Here is a 12,302-nt window from a genome sequence, read left to right as displayed (position 1 = left end):
TTTACATATAGAAGTAAAAACTCATGGTATAACAGTGTATTCACATTGAATACAAGTATATTTGATGCTGTTTACATATAGAAGTAAAAACTCATGGTATAACAGTGTATTCACATTGAATACAAGTATATTCCATGCAGTTTACATATAGAAGTAAAAACTCATGGTATAACAGTGTATTCACATTGAATACAAGTATATTTGATGCTGTTTACATATAGAAGTAAAAACTCATGGTATAACAGTGTATTCACATTGAATACAAGTATATTTGATGCAGTTTACATATAGAAGTAAAAACTCATGGTATAACAGTGTATTCACATTGAATACAAGTATATTTGATGCTGTTTACATATAGAAGTAAAAACTCATGGTATAACAGTGTATTCACATTGAATACAAGTATATTTGATGCTGTTTACATATAGAAGTAAAAACTCATGGTATAACAGTGTATTCACATTGAATACAAGTATATTCCATGCAGTTTACATATAGAAGTAAAAACTCATGGTATAACAGTGTATTCACATTGAATACAAGTATATTCCATGCAGTTTACATATAGAAGTAAAAACTCATGGTATAACAGTGTATTCACATTGAATACAAGTATATTCTATGCAGTTTACATATAGAAGTAAAAACTCATGGTATAACAGTGTATTCACATTGAATACAAGTATATTTGATGCTGTTTACATATAGAAGTAAAAACTCATGGTATAACAGTGTATTCACATTGAATACAAGTATATTTGATGCTGTTTACATATAGAAGTAAAAACTCATGGTATAACAGTGTATTCACATTGAATACAAGTATATTTGATGCTGTTTACATATAGAAGTAAAAACTCATGGTATAACAGTGTATTCACATTGAATACAAGTATATTCCATGCAGTTTACATATAGAAGTAAAAACTCATGGTATAACAGTGTATTCACATTGAATACAAGTATATTCCATGCAGTTTACATATAGAAGTAAAAACTCATGGTATAACAGTGTATTCACATTGAATACAAGTATATTTGATGCTGTTTACATATAGAAGTAAAAACTCATGGTATAACAGTGTATTCACATTGAATACAAGTATATTTGATGCAGTTTACATATAGAAGTAAAAACTCATGGTATAACAGTGTATTCACATTGAATACAAGTATATTTGATGCTGTTTACATATAGAAGTAAAAACTCATGGTATAACAGTGTATTCACATTGAATACAAGTATATTTGATGCAGTTTACATATAGAAGTAAAAACTCATGATATAACAGTGTATTCACATTGAATACAAGTATATTCCATGCAGTTTACATATAGAAGTAAAAACTCATGGTATAACAGTGTATTCACATTGAATACAAGTATATTCCATGCAGTTTACATATAGAAGTAAAAACTCATGGTATAACAGTGTATTCACATTGAATACAAGTATATTCCATGCAGTTTACATATAGAAGTAAAAACTCATGGTATAACAGTGTATTCACATTGAATACAAGTATATTTGATGCTGTTTACATATAGAAGTAAAAACTCATGGTATAACAGTGTATTCACATTGAATACAAGTATATTTGATGCTGTTTAGATATAGAAGTAAAAACTCATGGTATAACAGTGTATTCACATTGAATACAAGTATATTTGATGCAGTTTACATATAGAAGTAAAAACTCATGGTATAACAGTGTATTCACATTGAATACAAGTATATTTGATGCTGTTTACATATAGAAGTAAAAACTCTTGGTATAACAGTGTATTCACATTGAATACAAGTATATTCCATGCAGTTTACATATAGAAGTAAAAACTCATGGTATAACAGTGTATTCACATTGAATACAAGTATATTCCATGCAGTTTACATATAGAAGTAAAAACTCATGGTATAACAGTGTATTCACATTGAATACAAGTATATTTGATGCTGTTTACATATAGAAGTAAAAACTCATGGTATAACAGTGTATTCACATTGAATACAAGTATATTCCATGCAGTTTACATATAGAAGTAAAAACTCATGGTATAACAATGTATTCACATTGAATACAAGTATATTTGATGCTGTTTACATATAGAAGTAAAAACTCATGGTATAACAGTGTATTCACATTGAATACAAGTATATTCCATGCAGTTTACATATAGAAGTAAAAACTCATGGTATAACAGTGTATTCACATTGAATACAAGTATATTCCATGCAGTTTACATATAGAAGTAAAAAACTCATGGTATAACAGTGTATTCACATTGAATACAAGTATATTTGATGCTGTTTACATATAGAAGTAAAAACTCATGGTATAACAGTGTATTCACATTGAATACAAGTATATTTGATGCAGTTTACATATAGAAGTAAAAACTCATGGTATAACAGTGTATTCACATTGAATACAAGTATATTTGATGCTGTTTACATATAGAAGTAAAAACTCATGGTATAACAGTGTATTCACATTGAATACAAGTATATTTGATGCAGTTTACATATAGAAGTAAAAACTCATGGTATAACAGTGTATTCACATTGAATACAAGTATATTTGATGCTGTTTACATATAGAAGTAAAAACTCATGGTATAACAGTGTATTCACATTGAATACAAGTATATTTGATGCTGTTTACATATAGAAGTAAAAACTCATGGTATAACAGTGTATTCACATTGAATACAAGTATATTTGATGCAGTTTACATATAGAAGTAAAAACTCATGGTATAACAGTGTATTCACATTGAATACAAGTATATTCCATGCAGTTTACATAAAGAAATAAAAACTCATGGTATAACAGTGTATTCACATTGAATACAAGTATATTCCATGCAGTTTACATATAGAAGTAAAAACTCATGGTATAACAGTGTATTCACATTGAATACAAGTATATTCCTTGCAGTTTACATATAGAAGTAAAAACTCATGGTATAAAAGTGTATTCACATTGAATACAAGTATATTTGATGCTTTTTACATATAGAAGTAAAAACTCATGGTATAACAGTGTATTCACATTGAATACAAGTATATTCCATGCAGTTTACATATAGAAGTAAAAACTCATGGTATAACAGTGTATTCACATTGAATACAAGTATATTCCATGCAGTTTACATATAGAAGTAAAAACTCATGGTATAACAGTGTATTCACATTGAATACAAGTATATTTGATGCTGTTTACATATAGAAGTAAAAACTCATGGTATAACAGTGTATTCACATTGAATACAAGTATATTTGATGCTGTTTACATATAGAAGTAAAAACTCATGGTATAACAGTGTATTCACATTGAATACAAGTATATTTGATGCTGTTTACATATAGAAGTAAAAACTCATGGTATAACAGTGTATTCACATTGAATACAAGTATATTTGATGCAGTTTACATATATAAGTAAAAACTCATGGTATAACAGTGTATTCAGATTGAATACAAGTATATTCCATGCAGTTTACATATAGAAGTAAACACTCATGGTATAACAGTGTATTCACATTGAATACAAGTATATTCCATGCAGTTTACATATAGAAGTAAAAACTCATGGTATAACAGTGTATTCACATTGAATACAAGTATATTCCATGCAGTTTACGTATAGAAGTAAAAACTTATGGTATAACAGTGTATTCACATTGAATACAAGTATATTTGATGCTGTTTACATATAGAAGTAAAAACTCATGGTATAACAGTGTATTCACATTGAATACAAGTATATTCCATGCAGTTTACATATAGAAGTAAAAACTCATGGTATAACAGTGTATTCACATTGAATACAAGTATATTCCATGCAGTTTACATATAGAAGTAAAAACTCATGGTATAACAGTGTATTCACATTGAATACAAGTATATTCCATGCAGTTTACATATAGAAGTAAAAACTCATGGTATAACAGTGTATTCACATTGAATACAAGTATATTCCATGAAGTTTACATATAGAAGTAAAAACTCATGGTATAACAGTGTATTCACATTGAATACAAGGATATTCTATGCAGTTTACATATAGAAGTAAAAACTCATGGTATAACAGTGTATTCACATTGAATACAAGTATATTTGATGCTGTTTACATATAGAAGTAAAAACTCATGGTATAACAGTGTATTCACATTGAATACAAGTATATTTGATGCTGTTTACATATAGAAGTAAAAACTCATGGTATAACAGTGTATTAACATTGAATACAAGTATATTTGATGCTGTTTACATATAGAAGTAAAAAACTCATGGTATAACAGTGTATTCACATTGAATACAAGTATATTCCATGCAGTTTACATATAGAAGTAAAAACTCATGGTATAACAGTGTATTCACATTGAATACAAGTATATTCCATGAAGTTTACATATAGAAGTAAAAACTCATGGTATAACAGTGTATTCACATTGAATACAAGTATATTCCATGCAGTTTACATATAGAAGTAAAAACTCATGGTATAACAGTGTATTCACATTGAATACAAGTATATTTGATGCTGTTTAGATATAGAAGTAAAAACTCATGGTATAACAGTGTATTCACATTGAATACAAGTATATTTGATGCAGTATACATATAGAAGATAAAACTCATGGTATAACAGTGTATTCACATTGAATACTAGTATATCTGATGCTGTTATTATATAGAAGTAAAAACTCATGGTATAACAGTGTATTCACATTGAATACAAGTATATTTGATGCTGTTTACATATAGAAGTAAAAATCTCATGGTATAACAGTGTATTCACATTGAATACAAGTATATTCCATGCAGTTTACATATAGAAGTAAAAACTCTTGGTATAACAGTGTATTCACATTGAATACAAGTATATTTGATGCTGTTTACATATAGAAGTAAAAACTCATGGTATAACAGTGTATTCACATTGAATACAAGTATATTCCATGCAGTTTACATATAGAAGTAAAAACTCATGGTATAACAGTGTATTCACATTGAATACAAGTATATTCCATGCAGTTTACAAATAGAAGTAAAAACTCATGGTATAACAGTGTATTCACATTGAATACAAGGATATTCTATGCAGTTTAGATATAGAAGTAAAAACTCATGGTATAACAGTGTATTCACATTGAATACAAGTATATTTGATGCTGTTTACATATAGAAGTAAAAACTCATGGTATAACAGTGTATTCACATTAAATACAAGTATATTTGATGCTGTTTACATATAGAAGTAAAAACTCATGGTATAACAATATATTCACATTGAATACAAGTATATTTGATGCTGTTTACATATAGAAGTAAAAACTCATGGTATAACAGTGTATTCACATTGAATACAAGTATATTCCATGCAGTTTACATATAGAAATAAAAACTCATGGTATAATAGTGTATTCACATTGAATACAAGTATATTCCTTGCAGTTTACATATAGAAGTAAAAACACATGGTATAACAGTGTATTCACATTGAATACAATTATATTTGAAGCTGTTTACATATAGAAGTAAAAACTCATGGTATAACAATGTATTCACATTAAATACAAGTATATTTGATGCAGTATACATATAGAAGTAAAAACTCATGGTATAACAGTGTATTCACATTGAATACAAGTATATTTGATGCAGTTTACATATAGAAGTAAAAACTCATGGCATAACAGTGTATTCACATTGAATACAAGTATATTTGATGCAGTATACATATATAAGTAAAAACTCATGGTATAACAGTGTATTCACATTGAATACAAGTATATTCCATGCAGTTTACATATAGAAGTAAAAACTCATGGTATAACAGTGTATTCACATTGAATACAAGTATATTCCATGCAGTTTACATATAGAAGTAAAAACTCATGGTATAACAGTGTATTCACATTGAATACAAGTATATTCCTTGCAGTTTACGTATAGAAGTAAAAACTTATGGTATAACAGTGTATTCACATTGAATACAAGTATATTTGATGCTGTTTACATATAGAAGTAAAAACTCGTGGTATACCAGTGTATTCACATTGAATACAAGTATATTTGATGCTGTTTACATATAGAAGTAAAAATTCATGGTATAACAGTGTATTCACATTGAATACAAGTATATTCCATGCAGTTTACGTATAGAAGTAAAAACTCTTGGTATAACAGTGTATTCACATTCAATACAAGTATATTTGATGCTGTTTACATATAGAAGTAAAAACTCACGGTATAACAGTGTATTCACATTGAATACAAGTATATTCCATGCAGTTTACATATAGAAGTAAAAACTCATGGTATAACAGTGTATTCACATTGAATACAAGAATATTCCATGAAGTTTACAAATAGAAGTAAAAACTCATGGTATAACAGTGTATTCACATTGAATACAAGGATATTCTATGCAGTTTAGATATAGAAGTAAAAACTCATGGTATAACAGTGTATTCACATTTAATACAAGTATATTTGATGCTGTTTACATATAGAAGTAAAAACTCATGGTTTAACAGTGTATTCACATTAAATACAAGTATATTTGATGCTGTTTACATATAGAAGTAAAAACTCATGGTATAACTATATATTCACATTGAATACAAGTATATTTGATGCTGTTTACATATAGAAGTAAAAACTCATGGTATAACAGTGTATTCACATTGAATACAAGTATATTCCATGCAGTTTACATATAGAAATAAAAACTCATGGTATAATAGTGTATTCACATTGAATACAAGTATATTCCTTGCAGTTTACTAGCGTTCTCAGTCGATTTGCTAATAATCGATTCCAATCGATTATTATCGACTAATTAATCATTCGATGATAATCGACGGCAAAATTAACCAATCGACGCATAATCGATTAGCTTTTTTTTAAATATTAATCAATCGATTTGAGAAAAAAATAATCGATTAATCGACCGATTTTCTATTAAAAATGTTCAAAATTTTTTTTTTTTCGCTTTTGCTGCCACTAAATTCCATTAAACAGTTGTCAAAAGAAGCATTATTCATTCTCACCTCCACGTCCACGTCATTCTCACATCGTCTGTAGTAGACAGTGGATCTTCGAGACTTCGACAGTTAGTTCAGAGACGACTCGATAAAGAATTAAAAATTGAAAATTCCAACAATTCCAACATCGTTAGGTAGGTTGAATGAATCTTGAATTATTATTCTTATTTTATTTTTATGTTTCGATGTGATCTTAGTTATTTATAGTGAGTGACAAAATAATGTCAGACTCAGATCGACGTCCAACTAGTGCAACTACAACTAGAAAAAAGGGGTCCTCGTCGTGGTTCTACTAATCGCGGTCTTACTGGTGGTGGTGGCCCAGTCACTCGAGGAAGCAGAGGAAGATTCGCCCAGGGTCCCCAGACTAATACAGAAGATCAATATGAACAATGTGGGCAATCAGCCCAACCTTCTAAGAAGTCAGCGAGAGCCAGAAGCTTCCCCTTTGCTTGTCGTTTGCCTGTGGAATCCTCATCAATTGCAGCTGGAGGTATTGTTATATAACTACAGATAGGTGATACTGGTACGTTAATCTGTCTTTCTAACTCAGGCAGTGTGGTTGCAGCAATTGGCGTTACTCCTGCCATACCAGAACCACCCACCCACCCAACAGCTGATCCACCATCAACATTAAACGATAGCCAACCTTTGGGCTCAAAACCAGCCTTCGTGCGTTCAGTTAGTTCAGCATCTTCTGGTTCTGGGGCTGGTACTAGTGATGTTGCATGTACAAGAACTCCAACTCCAACTTCTAGACGTGATTCCAGAAGTAGCAAGTCAGAATACTGGCAGTATTTCTCAAAAAAGACCACATCAACTGGGGAGGTCCGTGCATACTGTAACTTCTGCACAACAAGCTACAAGGTGCCCTGCACCAGCAACATGGGAATTCATATGATGTCCAATCACAGCACGAAGATGGTCCCCGTTGATCAGCCTACTTTGATGAACCATATTACAAATCAATTGGAATTAGTCAAGGTACCAAATTATCTCCGTTTATTTTTTATTAAACTACATGCAAGTAACATACTATTTTTCAATTTTATTCAGCCTTTCAGCAATGAATATGCTAAGGAAGCTTTGCTGGAAATGGTAATCAGCAACAATCATCCCTTCACATTGGTTGAAGAGCAAAGCTTCATCAAGTTTTGTGCCATCCTCAACCCACATTTCAAACTCACAAAAGCGAATGCGTTAAGAAATGCAATTTTTCGTCGCTACTTTTCCGAACGAAAGGATCTCATACAGTACTTCAAGCGAAGGTCGATTGGGATGGTTTCAGCTACCACAGATTTGTGGACGTCTGGCAATAATTTGGCCATGATGGCTGTCACAGTCACATGGCTGACCTTTGATTTCGTGATGATGGAGGTCACTCTCGGATTTCGGGAGCTCAGAGGAGATCATTCTGGAGTTAATATTGGCAGTTGATTTTTATCAATCCTTACCGAGTTCGGTCTTCAAAACAGAGTAAGCATAACCATCTACACGGTTTTTTATTGAACCTCACATTATGATTACTTCCTTCAGATCACATGGTCCTATACATCCTTTATTTTCCTAGTTAAGCCATTATTCTTTTCATTTAATTTACAGCTTCTTTGCGTGACAACGGATAATGCAAGCAGCAACGGGACTTTTATCGAAGAGCTCGCGCGTCTAACAAAAGACTATGATTGTCCATTTCAAAAAAATTGGATTCGCTGCCTCGCACACATCCTCAACTTAGCATCTCAAGACGCGCTGGAATGTCTCAAGCCTAATATCGAAAAGGTAGTTTCCATTCTTCTACTTAGACTCAAATTTAAAAGTAACGTTTTATTTTATTGCTAATAGTTGAAGAACCTATCTATTGAAATTCGATCTTCACCTCAGAGGATTGCATTATTCAAGGCAGTATTGGCTGCTGATAATTTTGACATCCAGAAGGAAATCCGTGATGATGAAGAGTCTACTGGAGAAGACAACACTTTCATTCGCGTCTTACTTCCCCTTCGTGACGTCCCAACCAGGTGGAACTCTACTCTTTATGTCCTTAAAAGGGGTATTAAAATTCGAAGAGCGTTAGATGCAACTACAACACAGCGTGAATGGAGAGGTTCGGAGATTCATGAAGAAGAGTGGGAAAAGATCAAAGAAGCAGTAGAATTCCTGGACCCATTCGCCCTTACGACTCGTTTTCTGGAAGGGTTCAAATACCCCACTCTTGGGACAGTCCTTCCCTTGTTTACGAAATTGTTGATGTCGTTGCAAAATTGGAGTCTTGATGTTGGCCACTCAATGGAATCTAGGGAGGCCGCTCTTGCGGCAACAGTAAAGCTAAAAAAGTACTATAAGCGGCTCACACCAGTTTATATAGTATCAACTGTATTGGACGCAAGATTAAAGGTAGAGTACTTCACTACAGGCCTAAGATGGGAAGCTGGCGATGGTGACTATTCAGATATTGATATGGTTAAAACCTTTGTCCTGCCAGCGTAAGTTTTGTGCTGTACATTTTCAATTATTCCCAAGTATAATTTTTTTATAATTTTTTTAATTCAGTCTGGAGAAAGCCTGGGGAAAATACAAAAATAACCCTGCTCCTACGCCTAATATCACCAGTGGACTATCTTCGACTTGTCATGGCACCAAGGATACAGAACTGAACGCATACCTTTCTGACCTATATTCGGTGAAAAAACGAGCTCGGCTTGAAGACAAACTTGAGGACTATCTTGCTGAACCTCGCGAGCCATCAGATGCAAGTTATGACAACCTGTCATATTGGAAAGCACACATGACGTGCTACCCTCGTCTCTCCTGCATGGCACGGGACTACCTGGCCATCACTGCAACCAGCGCTTCTAGTGAACGTGTATTCAGCTCTGGAAAGGATCTTCTTGGCATATGCAGGTTTTGTTTAAAACCCACCACAATGGAGGCCTGTATGTGCCTTCGGTCTTGGTTGCGGGCAGGGATCAAATTGATGGGAGGAGAGGACGCTAATGTCTCGTCGTCGTCTCAGGAACCGCTGCGCGGATCCAGCGAACAGCGGAAGAAGTCACTCAATCCGTCCCCGAGGCTGACGCTGAATGTACTGAAGAAGTCGTAGTATTTATAGCAGATGAAGATTGGAGTGACAGTGAAAGTTATAGTATACAAGATCACGAATTTGCCAACGAATACTTTCAAAATAAATAAGAATGTATTCACTATTCTGTCTATTCAATTCAGTCTAAGAAATAAACGAATTTGGAATTTCCTTAAGCATCAACACCATTACGAACTCGATTATAATCGATTATAATCGATTATAATCGATTGTAAAAATTTTTAATTTTTTTGCCTTTTAATCGATTTTAATCGATTATAATCGTTGCGAAAAATTAATCAATCGATTATAATCGATGGTAAAAAATTCTAGTCGATTGGAAATCGATTAGGATTTTTTTAATAATTAATCAATCGATTGGACCATTTTTCAATCGATTAAGGTCGAGTGAGAACACTACAGTTTACATATAGAAGTAAAAACTCATGGTATAACAGTGTATTCACATTGAATACAATTATATTTGAAGCTGTTTACATATAGAAGTAAAAACTCATGGTATAACAATGTATTCACATTAAATACAAGTATATTTGATGCAGTATACATATAGAAGTAAAAACTCATGGTATAACAGTGTATTCACATTGAATACAAGTATATTTGATGCTGTATACATATAGAAGTAAAAACTCATGGTATAACAGTGTATTCACATTGAATACAAGTATACTTGATGCAGTATACATATAGAAGTAAAAACTCATGGCATAACAGTGTATTCACATTGAATACAAGTATATTTGATGCAGTATACATATATAAGTAAAAACTCATGGTATAACAGTGTATTCACATTGAATACAAGTATATTCCATGCAGTTTACATATAGAAGTAAAAACTCATGGTATAACAGTGTATTCACATTGAATACAAGTATATTCCATGCAGTTTACATATAGAAGTAAAAACTCATGGTATAACAGTGTATTCACATTGAATACAAGTATATTCCTTGCAGTTTACGTATAGAAGTAAAAACTTATGGTATAACAGTGTATTCACATTGAATACAAGTATATTTGATGCTGTTTACATATAGAAGTAAAAACTCGTGGTATACCAGTGTATTCACATTGAATTCAAGTATATTCCATGCAGTTTACATATAGAAGTAAAAACTCATGGTATAACAGTGTATTCACATTGAATACAAGTATATTCCATGCAGTATACGTAAAGAAGTAAAAACTCATGGTATAACAGTGTATTCACATTGAATACAAGTATATTCCATGCAGTTTACATATAGAAGTAAAAACTCATGGTATAACAGTGTATTCACATTGAATACAAGAATATTCCATGAAGTTTACGTATAGAAGTAAAAACTCATGGTATAACAGTGTATTCACATTGAATACAAGGATATTCTATGCAGTTTACATATAGAAGTAAAAACTCATGGTATAACAGTGTATTCACATTGAATACAAGTATATTTGATGCTGTTTACATATAGAAGTAAAAACTCATGGTATAACAGTGTATTCACATTGAATACAAGAATATTCCATGAAGTTTACATATAGAAGTAAAAACTCATGGTAAAACAGTGTATTCACATTGAATACAAGTATATTTGATGCTGTTTACATATAGAAGTAAAAACTCGTGGTATAACAGTGTATTCACATTGAATACAAGTATATTCCATGCAGTTTACATATAGATGTAAAAACTCATGGTATAACAGTGTATTCACATTGAATACAAGTATATTCCATGCAGTTTACATATAGAAGTAAAAACTCATGGTATAACAGTGTATTCACATTGAATACAAGTATATTTGATGCTGTTTACATATAGAAGTAAAAACTCATGGTATAACAGTGTATTCATATTGAATACAAGTATATTCCATGCAGTTTACATATAGAAGTTAAAACTCATGGTATAACAGTGTATTCACATTGAATACAAGTATATTCCATGCAGTTTACATTTAGAAGTAAAAACTCATGGTATAACAGTGTATTCACATTGAATACAAGTATATTCCATGCAGTTTACATATAGAAGTAAAAACTCATGGTATAACAGTGTATTCACATTGAATACAAGTATATTTGATGCTGTTTACAAATAGAAGTAAAAACTCATGGTATAACAATGTATTCACATTGAATACAAGTATATT

General features: G+C 31.5%; 1 pseudogene; it reads left to right on the top strand.

The window, feature by feature from the left end:
- Positions 1-7,622: 7,622 nt before the first annotated feature.
- Positions 7,623-8,485, top strand: LOC123467899 (annotated as a pseudogene).
- The last annotated feature ends 3,817 nt before the right edge of the window (positions 8,486-12,302 follow it).

Source organism: Daphnia magna, unplaced genomic scaffold, assembly GCF_020631705.1.
Source record: "Daphnia magna isolate NIES unplaced genomic scaffold, ASM2063170v1.1 Dm_contigs252, whole genome shotgun sequence".
Classification (NCBI taxonomy): domain Eukaryota; kingdom Metazoa; phylum Arthropoda; class Branchiopoda; order Diplostraca; family Daphniidae; genus Daphnia; species Daphnia magna.
The sequence above is the reverse complement of the archived record's forward strand: the minus strand, read 5'-3'. Positions and strand labels throughout refer to the sequence as shown.